Source organism: Acromyrmex echinatior, chromosome 13 (assembly GCF_024713525.1).
Source record: "Acromyrmex echinatior isolate Ae372 chromosome 13, ASM2471352v2, whole genome shotgun sequence".
NCBI lineage: Eukaryota > Metazoa > Arthropoda > Insecta > Hymenoptera > Formicidae > Acromyrmex > Acromyrmex echinatior.
The window spans coordinates 7,075,829-7,088,669 of NC_141864.1; the positions used below are offsets into that span (position 1 = coordinate 7,075,829).

Sequence of the window (12,841 nt, forward strand, 5' to 3'; positions counted from 1 at the left end):
AGATTATTTGTGCAACTCGCAAACGTGATCTCAATTATCCTCGATAATGCGACGTATCCGTTTGACTAGATTGAATTTCTCCGATGTTTAAAGTAATGCTTTATCATCGAACGTATAATACATTAAAAGACCGTCCGTTTTCGATGCACATTTTACTGAATGCTGAACGAGCGATCGATATTTTTAATATATTTTCCAATACTCTTTATATTCAATCATCTTTAGTTTCTTTTTGTTATTATATCATTCAAACGGAATAAGATAGAATGCGAGTTTGAAGCGAGCATCAAACAATACTTACGACGTCTCGTTCCATCGCCGAATTTCCTTGATATATCGTGAACAGTAAATTTCATTTTCCGATCAGACTGAACGATCGCGTGTTCGTGCCTTTGCCGAAATGCGCTTGCACAGATTCTCGGACGTGTGCACGGCCGATCGGCCGTGTCATCGAATCGACCGTGCGGCGGAATACACGCGAATAAATCTGCGTCGGCCGGACCACGCAGGATATCCGCGTTGGAGACTTCCGTTCTGCTTCCGGCTGCGTGCAGTTACAGCTTTCTCGTAGAACGTAAGCGGTCTATTTTGGTTAATCAGACCGGCACTGCTCGACTGGTGACCGCATTTCTGAAACTAGGGACGAGGATAATTTCGTAAAATTTAATCGACCGAGTCATTTGTATTGATCTTACGAACATATAATTGACGGGAGGTATAAGAGTAGACAGTGCTATTTATTTGAATCTTTAGAAGAAAACGAATCTGCTGAAGTATCTAAAAATTTAACTAAAGATCTGAAAATAATTTTCTTGAACCATCAAAATAATTATGTAGGACACTAAAGCGTAATGAACAATGCTGTAAAAAATTCTAGCAACCAACTTAAGCATAGCAAAAGTTTTGTTTCTTTTTATGTAGGATTATTTTTTAAAGAGAAAAAAATATAAAAAGTATATATACGAAAAGAATAATTTGCCAAAGTATCTAAAAAATAATTGTGCAAGATGTTCAAACTGGTTGCTGAATGTTGTGTGTTAAAACTTTTTACAGCATTGTCAATGTTTGCGATCTACGTAACTATTTTGATGATTCAACAAAATTATTTTCAAATCTGTGTCTAACTAAATTTTCAGATATTTTAGCAAAACCATTCTTTCCGTGTAAAAAGACAAAAAAGTAGATCGAATGAGATGAACAATATACAGTGTGAATGAATAAAATGTACTTGTTCCTTACATTTCATTTTGCTGAAAATTATTAACATATCCTTTGGCTTTCTAACGGGAAAATGCCTGTGAAAAATGTATCACATTACGCTAAATAGTACGATAGTACATTTTTCCAGCCACGTACATTAAAAGAGTATTATAAAGATCTAGACCTAACAACGCGGTGTAATTTATGAACGGCCACCGTAATATTTTTTACATTTGCATTACGTACACGCTTACCCCTCCTCGTAAAACGTGATATAAGGCAGTACGCTGGGATTTGCTGTCCGCGACAGCACATCCCGTACGTCCCACCCCTCTCGAGATTTTAAGTTCGGGCTTTAACCACCGGTGTAAACGTTCCAGGGGCAGATTAAGGGAGATTCCGTGGCACAGAGACGTGAACGCGCAGGGTTAACGACTGTATAGGATTTAGTTGACCAGACGCGGATGCTCGCATTACCCCCTTCGTCACTGCGTTATCCTTCTCGACTCCGATCTCCCGTTCCCCGTCTACTCATGCTGCCGGTAATCTTGTTCGCAGGACCAGCCAGCCAACAGTCAGATATCGAAGAGCCAATGATCCCATCGACCGATGAAACGACATTACTCAGCGAACTTCGTTACTCAGTATAGCGCGATAGTAGGCTGATGTAACGACATCGCGTCCGCACTTTATATTTTACTCTCGTTCGTTTACTTCCTCGTGAAACGTGCATGTCACGAAGAGAACCTTGCCAAGTCTTTTTAATGAATTGCAATGGCGATCCTTGTTGCATCATAGTTCTTTCGCGAATGTCTTATGACTTTGTACTTGTTATCTGCAAAAACCTTTTATTTCTCATATAATAAAAGAAATTTTATTTACAGCATTAATTACTTTTAGATGATTTGAATATGGATACCATAAGACTGCGCATTCCTATGGGGTTACTTAATTTTAAAAGAGTGAGGCTTAATCATTAGCTTAAATCATATCTCTCTCTTTCTCTCTCTCTCTCTCTCTCTCTCTCTCTCTCTCTCTCTCTCTCTCTCTCTCTCTCTCTCTCTCTCTCTCTGTCGCTCTTGCTTTCTTTCAAATATTAAATTGAAAAGATATACTAAGGTTGAGGAAAGATGCTGATATGATTCAATTCCTTTTAAAGGCTAATTCACTGTTCAAATTTAGATGCATAGGTATAGATCGCATATTTCTTGATCTTAGTATCTGTGCTCTATTAAAGCTATAACACACAAAATGTATAAGAATAGCATAGCTAGCAGAAAATTATCTGGATCAATGAACATGTTTATGTAAATCAATATGGCGATTTTATACTGAATTTTTATTAATCTACATGGTCTTTCTTATGCTATGTTATGCATTTTGTGTGCTATAACCTTCAAAAAGAATTTAATTATATCAGCATCCCTTTTAAAAAACTTAAAAAACTTTAGAGAGAGAGAGAGAGAGAGAGAGAGAGAGAGAGAGCGATTGATACAATTAAAGCTACTCCACTCTTTCTAAACTCATAGGACAACTTCATAGGAATAAAATGTTCAAATTATTTGAAAATAATTTATACTATATTACGGGATAAAATTTCATTTTTTAATTTATAATATTTTGATAAATGAAAGCCTGCATTATTACGATGTTGAATATCAATTTGCACAACTTTGTTTTTTAAAAAAGGGATTCGAGTTACGTGTTGCCAGAGAGAGCTTGAAAAAGTCACACATATATAAACTCTCTCTCTCTCTCTCTCTCTCTCTCTCTGCCCTCTCTCTCTCCCAGAGAGATATTTTATTACAATACAATCAAAGGCTACAATAATGCCGTTGCTAATTACACGGCTGAATGACAATTGACCGAACAATACGCAACGGTGACCACTGCGTGAGCGTTCTATTATGAACGCTCAGCCGGGCAGCTTGCATTATTAAACTATTCGCAATTAACTCATTCCCCTCCAGCATTCACTTTGTCCCGCGAAAATTTCATTCCGCGGAGAGCGGCGAAAATTGCAAAGGGGATTCTAGGGTTCGCGCGCGCGCTGCGAACTATCCGTCTGCATTTAGCTCGGTTAACAGGCGCAGGCATACCTTATTTAAAGTATACCGTATATGTCCGTACCGTATAAAGCCGTTACAAGCCGATTAACTTGCCTGAGTTGATTAGAGTGCGGTGCTGGTTTTATACCTCAGGCCTCGCGCGCCGCACCGCAGAGCGTGTGTGTTAACCGCAATTACATAACGCCGCATTTTGTACATCAGTTACATATCCCACATAATAAAGCGCCTTCCCAGAGGGAAAATTTAAATGAAGGTAATTATACATTATATTCTTGTATCCTTGTGTCTATAAGAACACACTGAGAAGTACGACGGTAATCACGGGATTTTATCAAATTTTCATAACTTGTAATGTGACCACGTTTAAAAAAACTTTTTATTTTGTTTAAAGAAAGAATATTATTTTTATCGCTGAGAATGAATTTTTGAGAATGAATGAAAAAAATTGCTCTATCAATGTCACGTGAAAGAATTGAAAGGATTGAATCTAAAAGTGTCAGAAATAGTATTTTGAGTATCTTTGAACTAAAGTGTCTTAAAAACATGATGATAGAGCGATTTTATTTACGAATTCATTTTCAGCAACAAAATATCTGCAAGATTCACCCGTTCGTAATCTAAAATCCAAGTCAAACAATATAATCGGCGTACAGTTTGCTTGAATTGAACTTTGTAAGTAAAAATCACACAAAAATATTATTAGAGACCAAAACTCGCTTTGACCGAATATAATTTTTCTCGCTTATATGAGTTGATTATTTTCTTTACTCGTCCGTTAACCACGATAAATGACAGCAAAATGAATAAACATCAACCGATGAAGCGATATGAAAGAATAATCAATAGCTGGTAACAGAAAAGGGAGGAATGGCAAGCCGACGGTACCACAGAGAAGAATGACGAGTCGATGGCATGTGCACTGTGCAGGAAGGAGTGACAAGAGTCAATGGTCGAAATGGCACATCGTGAAAAAGTAACGATAAAGGGTACCTGCGTTGGTCGCGACGCGATTCGACACTCCGATTGGTTTGGCATCAGTTCGCAGACAGTTTCGAGTCCCCCTCCCCCTCCCCCTTCTCACTTGATTGGCACTCAACATTGGTGAGTTTTCGCGATTTTCGAGCGAACTCGCGAAACGGGAAATTCGACGAGGGTTTCGGCTTTCACGATCGAAAGGAGGGTGGAGGGTACGGACGGCTTTCCCATGCTTCGATGAGGATACCCGAGATTCACGGAACAGGCCACTAAATTTCCCGTTCAATTTAGGTATACACGATTCGCAGCCTGGTTCCTATTACCTATCGGGTGCGCCGAAACGCGTTTACATCGGCACGGGTCATTCGGTAAACGCCAGGCAAAGTGCGAATAAACGATACGAATGTACGCACATTTCGTATTATTTCGACGCCCGAAAGCGCTGAGGAAAATCTCTAGATTTAATGATAATTACTTGTACACTGTATTTTACTTGAAATTGCGCGCTCATAATTTCGTAAATCTGGTCGCAGTACCTTTTGAAAAATAACTCGGCAAAAATATCGGCGTAAAATTTTTTGGAATGAATGAAACCACCACTCGACACTACAATCTCTCTTTCAGCCGGAGCATCATAAAAAAAAAATACAGTTCTACGTTATCCAGCCGTTGAGAGCAAACAGTTCTTTACAACTGTAAACAAATCGTCATCCGTACGCATGACATATTTGTATGACGTGTAATTTGCCGGATGATACCGTGTAAATATTTCAAACAGCGTTATTGCATATCGCGCGCTTTCCGCGAATAGACGGATAGCCGGGTATATACTCCGCTATATTTTTGATATTCACGGCTATTCGCGGAAATCTTTGTTAGCATTGGAACCGCGGCTCTGCTATTTGATCCATCCGATAGTTTCCTTTTTCCAATTAATTTGGATTTACAATGTGGAGCTTTAGATTTTTATAACTTTTCCTAAATAATCATCAAATTACACAAAGAACAAATTTATTAAATTTTAATAGATATTTCTTTGAATAGTCCCCTATCGGAATATTTATTTACAATAAATATATATTTAGATAAATAAAAGACATAATACCATAGTTAAATCAAACTAATGATTCTTGCATCTAATAAATTGTGTAATAAATTGTGTTTGCATTTAGGAAATATTTCGCTAGGACTATTCAAGAAGTATTTATTAAAATTTATTCAAGAATTGTAACCATAAAAGTGAAATTAAATTTTTTCCTCAGTGTAATTACAAGTAATTTTACTTTTATGGTGACAATCTTCCTTGTAAAAGCCAGATTTACCTTGGATCGCAATTGGGTTAATTTCCGCGGTATTAAATAACCAAAAAAAAGGGAGAGTAAATGAAGGGTCGGAGCTTCCATTTGGAAAATCGAATTGTTGCGCGTAAACGAAGTCTGCTTGACGCGCGAAAACCGTGAATCGCGCTACGCATACGAATGATCGAGCGCACAGTGTGTATGGCACGCATTTACGTACGATTCGTTGAATATATAACATCACGATATACTGCCCATGGCCGTGGCCGTTAACATAAATACACATTATGCGGAGAGAAGTTACTCGCGTGTTAACGCACAAAGTACCGCGGGCAGAAATCGATTCGATAAACATGGATCGTCGGCGCGCAGCGTTTTACACTCACAGAATCGCCGTTTGCGCGGAAACGAATGGCGAATCTACTGGAAGGTGAAATCGCGCGACCGAGAATCGAAGTCTCTGTTGCGATTTAATCGTGGCAATCAAAGACACAGCGAAAATAACGTATTCCACGATTAGAGGTGCGGAATGTAATTGAATCAGTTCTACCTCAAGTAAAATAACAGGTCGCGATAACATCACACCGTTAAATATCAAAGGAGCAATCCTTGAGTTAAATAACATTTTGTTATTTTTAACTTCCGTATCAAAATGTTAATCAAGCCATTTCTATGTAGTTTCAAAATAAACAATTTTCGTATTAATATACTTAATTAAAAAATATAAAAAATAATTTGATTCAAATTTAATATATTTCCTTGAATTAAATATATATAGTTTAACTTCATTTTTTAAATTAAATTAAAATATATTGAGTAAAAGCAGCAGCGACTTATATTAGAAATGATGAAAAATAACTCAAATTGAATATTATTTGATATTATGAATTTAGCAGTGTAAAATAATGTTAAAATAAATCGTATATTAGACTCACTCAATTATAAAATGAATTTCTTTGCCAGACTGTCAAATAATTCATTTTTTAAATGTTATATCTGCAAATTTGAATCATTCATCTTATTTTCTAAATTTTTTGGAGTAAAGTCTCACTCTAAAGAATAAAAATTCTGCTATTTTTTTTCAAGAATGGTATAATTTTCATTCTTTATTTACAATCAGAATTAATATTCATTTGTAAAAATATTGTTTTGATTCTTTAAAATTAATTAATTCCTTTTAATTAACCTATAAATTAAATGATCAATCTACCAGAATCAGAGAGTGTCAATAACTGTTTTACAGATTTTAGCATCAGCCCCAAAAAATTCAGATCATTATTTTTTAACGTCATTTTGATGTCATCACATCTTTTTATTTAGGATTATACATTTGATATACTTTGAATATTTACTCTGTTAATAACTTTCGATGTCTTCCACATCTCGGATCTCTGAGTTTCGTAAATTTTTCTGTTTGTGGCGACCCTACTCGCAGGCTGTATATATATATATCAAACTGGCAAACAACGTTCGGGTTCGTCAATCGAAAGCATCACTCGGCACGGTACGTGGTCACATTCGAAGCCTGAAGGGATAACTGACAAAGGCGAAATTCGTGGTAAACAGAGTGAACGCGCAACAACAACCGCGACTCACTTGATATACCGTTGATCCAGCAACACAGGAGGCAGACAGTCGCCGTTAAAACAAGCAACCTAGGAATACATTGATCTCGACAAATTTGACTGTGCCTATTGGATTATCGTTTACGAACCTGCCGCATAATTAGATGCCGCTCCGAAAACGTTCTGCTTCTTGATCACTTTGATAACAATTACGAAGATGAAGGAGTCGTTTCCGCAAGGAGATTACGAACATAATAAAATCAAATTGTAATTACATTTTATAGAGCAGAGAGAATTAAATTACTTGTTGGAAAGTAAGATTCGAAGGTATCTTCGGCGCTCAAGGGATTGTTCAAGATAAACATGTGCCTGAATTGAATACGAGTTAGCGTTAATTATCAATATGCGAGAGATTTCCTTAATAATCGATTTCATGAGTCTCTTTGACTTAGTAAAATTAATCTCTAACAGTCATTTAATAGAACTACATGTGATATATTAGAGAGAGAATCGCTAGGTACATGCCCGGTTATTACGGAGACCATTAGTGTAATATAATTGACAGATATCAATGATTGATGATTATGGGTCCGCGACTGAAAATAGACCGATCACGGTGACATAGGAATACCCTAATTGAAACAACGGAAATGGTAAATATATTTTAGTTCAATGTTTGAAGCAAATTCATTCTCTGCTGAGTCTATAAAATCCACTGGACAAGACCTATTTAATTTATGTTAATTAAAAGACACTAATTAATTTCCATTTCAATTGCAGGAATCAAAATGGCATGATAGTGTAAAAAAAAAGAATACTAACTTAAACACCAATTAAACATCAATGTAATGTTACTGTTAATTTGTGTTTAAGGGAAAGTATATTTTAATAAAGAATAATCCAAATTTGCAGATATAGGATATAATGTTAAAAAAATTAAACAAAAAATTAAACTGACATTTTTAACAAAAAGATGCTCATAATTTTGCGAGTCCAATAGATCATCAGCTCGGCAGGATTAATCAGTGCAACAGAAATCTGTGTTACAATAAAAGATTTCCTTTCTTTTTTGTACAGGTTTATTATTATAACAGATGAGCCTGTTATACTGGCGTCAGTTATTGTGATATTGATTAAATATTTATCGGAATAAACACAAGAATAAGGAAAAAGATTTAATTGTAGCTACGCGGCTGCAGCCATCTTTTCTTCGGCGTAAATTGCGTCTCGCGCGCGTGATAGTCGTGTTTCGATGTAACCACCTGTTGCGGGATGACAAAGCTTCCGGTAGGTATATTAGACGATGTCTAATAACACTAATTTATCGCACAACCAAATGCCATAAACGCTAATAAGGGTGATCGCGCCGATGTGCGTGCACCATGAAACTGTAATAGGAAGTGACTCGCACGTGGTGCATCGACGATACCGAAATCATTCATCTTTTCAGGACAAAAACGCGAATGATACAATATCTACGGACGAAAAGGCGGGTACAGACGATAAGACGCGTGTGAAATTTACAATCTTAATTTGCGGACGATTCACTAAAATCGAAAAATTTTATTCATATAATAATCTAATTGCGACTGTAAGAATTGCCGCACATTACGTACATATTTTAACAGTAACTATAAGGCGTAAGAATTAGCCAATCACAGTGAAGAATTGTCAAAAATGTTGAGTTCTGATTGGCTAATTTTTATGTCTTAAGTTGCACCTACAATGAGATTTTAAGATATAAAAGTTACTAAAATTTAAAGTCTTAAGTCTTACGTCATAAAAATCTGATTGTAGATTTACGATTACTATTAATACATGAGAAATTAATCAATCATAATCGAATATTATCCTCATATTCGATTATGAATGGTCAATCTTTTACGGCTTGAAACTTAAATTTTATTTTTTTATCCTTCACTGAAAGAAAAGAAAAATTGGTTGCTGCAAATTAGATGGTTAAATACGGCATAGCATTTTTAATTGGTTGTAGCAACCTATTTTTGATTACGTTAGCCAATCGAAATCCTATACTGACATTGCAGATAGGCTAACACAACCAACAATTGGTTGCAGCAACTAAAAATTGGCTGTTGCAATTAAATTAAAAATGCTATGCCATATTTTACCATCTAATTTGCTGCAGCAGCCAATCTTTTCTTTCAGTGTAAGTCTTACGCCTTAAAAATCTCATTGTAGATGCTGCTTTACGATTACTATTCGCTTATTGCTTACGTCTCACTGTCTTACGTTTTTCTGTATGTCAAGCGCTTTAGAGATTTCAAAAGTAACGGTGTAAAATTAGTTTTGTCTCGGAAATGACGCGTCAGGCAATCCTTTTGCATTAAGGAGAAACGTGTAATTGAAGACACCTTCGTGCAAATATACGAGGTTGAATACGAAGGAGACAAAGCGTCTTCCGGGCGAGCGAACATCTGCGCGACCGACGACTGTCGTCTCTTCGGGTCGTAAAACGTTACGCTACTAATTTGCGGACAGTCCCACGCTAATTGTATGTATGAGAAAATAATGACGTGGGGAAATGAAAGGGAGAGAGACAATCCGTCGCCAGGGATCTCCGGTCCCTTGTTCGACTCGGGATGACTAAGAGCTACATGAAAATGAGGTGGACGTCATTCCGGAAGGAGTCCGCCCCTTTTTTGTCCTACGAGGATCACCCACGCATTTTTACCTGCGAAACGCTATTATTGCTAATGCGTTATTCATCCGCGGAATGATTATACAATACAAGTTACGTGTTACCGCTATTTCGCATAATAAGAATAATAATAATAATCGTGGATGTTACACAGGTAATTTATATATTTTAGGTATGCAAAAGTTTGTGGAATCCGTTAAATGTTATTAGAATTCATTGTAAAATTTTTTAGTTACATGTTTATTATAATGTTGACGCCTTCACACCAATTATATTCCTTAGTTATAAAATTTAATTTTGCTTTTATGAAACCCGATAAAATATCTTCGCTATTCTTTGTTATTTATTTGTTAACTTTGTTAACTAGAAGAAGAGTGATGTTGAAGTCATGAGGATTATACTGAAATTTATGGAGAATCTGTTGTTTCTGAAAGTTTGTGCTCAAGTGATTTTAATGATTTAAAACGGCCTATTCTAATAATTTTCATCAAAATCAGAAGCATCTGTTCTGACGATTCTGATTTTAATAAAAACTAAAAGTTATATGCCTGTATATTAAATATTAAAGCATTTATTCAATATTGATCGCAAAGGAATACGCTGTAATGCAAGGTAACATTATAATAACATATAACTAAAAAGTTTTATTATAAATTCTAGTAATATCTAACGACTCTTCACGAATTTTTGCAAACATGTAACATTAAACCGCTTATGGATTATTTATCTTCTACTTCAATATGATTCAATCTCGGAGCAATTTCTTATCGCAATATTTTAAATGAGAAATTTGAAATTTGAAAGTAAGCGAAATTCTTACATATCTTGTGACGCAAATTTGTTAAAGAAACAGATGCAACTAAGCGATTTATTGGCACGGATGAATGATTGCAAATCGAGACGCGAATCGATCCCTTTCGTTTGGTAACACCGCAATTCGTCGACGTAATGCAGATTGACGCGCTGGTATTACGTGAAATCCGACCGTTAATAACGACCATCCAACTCATCTCCATTCGCGGCGCATGTAAAACATAATTGACAACAATAACGCGGCATAATTTAACGGCGTAAATTAGGTCTCGAGTGTTGGTCCATATAGATTTTAATCTGCAAGTATGCTCACACGAATCCGGATTACACTTGGAAATATATATTTCGAGATGCTGCAAGCTACACGGCAAATTCTTGGCTTGCAATTTTGAACACAAGAAAAATCAAATTTCCATTCTTTCCGAATCCATATTGTGGCAGCGTATCGAAAACCTGCGCTACGGCAAATATGCGCACGTTGGAATACTATATCCTTTATCCAGATATTCATATATTTACCACAGACTCGAAATTATCGGATTCGCAATATTAAACTCAATGAATGATTAATATTGGAATATTATGATTATTGCGTAGAGAATATGTCTCTCACATTCTAAATATATTAACAGCTAATTAATAGTCAGAGATTATATTCGTATATTCAAATTATTTTATTAGCGCTATTCGATGTATCTATTTGTTCTACATGTACCTATAAATAATTCTTACTAAATAATAATTATAAATCCAGATTTGTCTAAAGATGCAGGAAATGTAAAACAGATCCGTTGCTTGATATATTTTTCTGCAACATCTTTTTTCTGTTAATTGACCTCCCTATATTTTTATTTTTTAAATTGACTAAAAAATTGACTACTAGAATATCGATCGAGAACAGGGCATGGAAGCTGCAAATTTCGCGTTGGACTTCTTGCTTACACAGGATTATAATGTATAATTCAGATAGCTGCGGTTTGGTACGTTCAAAAGTTGCTATGCGGCGAGCTAATATCGAGTTTTGAACTATCCAAGGGAGGTCCCCCACTACACCCTTTAACCACTGCTCTTATTAAATTTGTTTCAATTCGTCTGCCTTACTTATTGCATTTCACGAGCACGGCGTCCAACTTGCTGATCGATAGCCCGCACTTTACTGACTGATATGTGCGGCACCGAAAATAAATTTTCGCGTGTTCCGCGTTTCCAAAATTCCGCGTTTCGTGCATAAATAATCGTAACTGTAATTCACGTCGATATGACGCGGAAAATTTAAAGCGCGATCCCTCACGCGCTCGCGCGTTCCCGCGAATGCGGCGAAGCTTAAAGCGACACGAGAAATTACAACTTCTTCGGGAAGGTGTTGACGAGGGCGGTAACACGGGAAATCTCATTCCCCTACGTATTCCCGGAGCACTTATTCCCGGATTACCATTTAAATTCTTTCGCGATCCCACGCGGAGTTCTACGCGAAGAGGACGGCCGGCAAGCTCAGTCTAACACTAATTTGTCACGACGCGAATTCAAGGATACTTCACATCCAGTACTCCGGCAACAGCCAGCCAAACTTATAATCTCTCTCAAGGACCATGATTTCGACAGGGTAGGAACTTTCCTCGTGAACTTTTGGCGAGTTCGTCCTAGATAAAACCTTCCCTCAAATTGTTACTATCTTTTTTCTCCACCTCTTACTTTTTTTTCTTTTCCTTCTTAACGATTGTATTTATCATAAAACTGTAACTGATACTTTGTGACCCTTAAAAAGTGAAACTATAATTACTAATGAGGTTCTAAGCGCGTCTGAGTTGAGTCTTTAAATTAATAATTTTACGATTTAATTTTCTGAGTAACATATCGTTCCTCTTTATGTAATGTATTACGCAATAATTTAAAATATTTCATAAGATCTCAGTGAATTAAAAAAAGTCGAGTTTCATGAAATTGTAAATATAAGAAAGAGATGAGAAATATCGTTTGTACCACTATCATTAATTCAAGCAAGCTCTTCTATCTTGGTCATTCACGACTGAGTCTGAGTGCTCGGGACTCTTGTAAATAAGAGAGAACGTATGGCTCGTTAAGATGAGCCTCCTGGTGGAGAATTACTTGCTCAGAGCGACAAAAGGTCAAGTAGTCGCGTTCCACTCTAAGATGGCCAGCCAAGATGGCCTTAACGAAGACACAACTAGGAACACCGACTGCACTCTCTTATTCAACGTAAGAGGATTTAAAGCTGAAAATCTACCTTCAAAAAAACCGCCA

At 36.4% G+C, this 12,841-nt stretch overlaps 1 protein-coding gene and 1 long non-coding RNA gene across 8 annotated transcripts in view; one reads left to right on the forward strand and one right to left on the reverse strand.

Annotated features, from left to right (window-relative positions):
* The window catches only part of LOC147907594 (uncharacterized), an 81,208-nt gene extending 72,170 nt beyond the window's left edge, over positions 1 to 9,038 (reverse strand). For both annotated transcript variants that reach the window (XR_015547161.1, XR_015547162.1), the window contains exon 1: positions 302 to 9,038. This is a non-coding gene — a long non-coding RNA (uncharacterized LOC147907594). The remainder of the gene's footprint in view (positions 1 to 301) is intronic.
* Positions 1 to 12,841, forward strand: part of LOC105150915 (agrin) — a 717,341-nt gene that overhangs the window by 617,125 nt on the left and 87,375 nt on the right. The gene's annotated exons all lie outside the window — the stretch shown is intronic.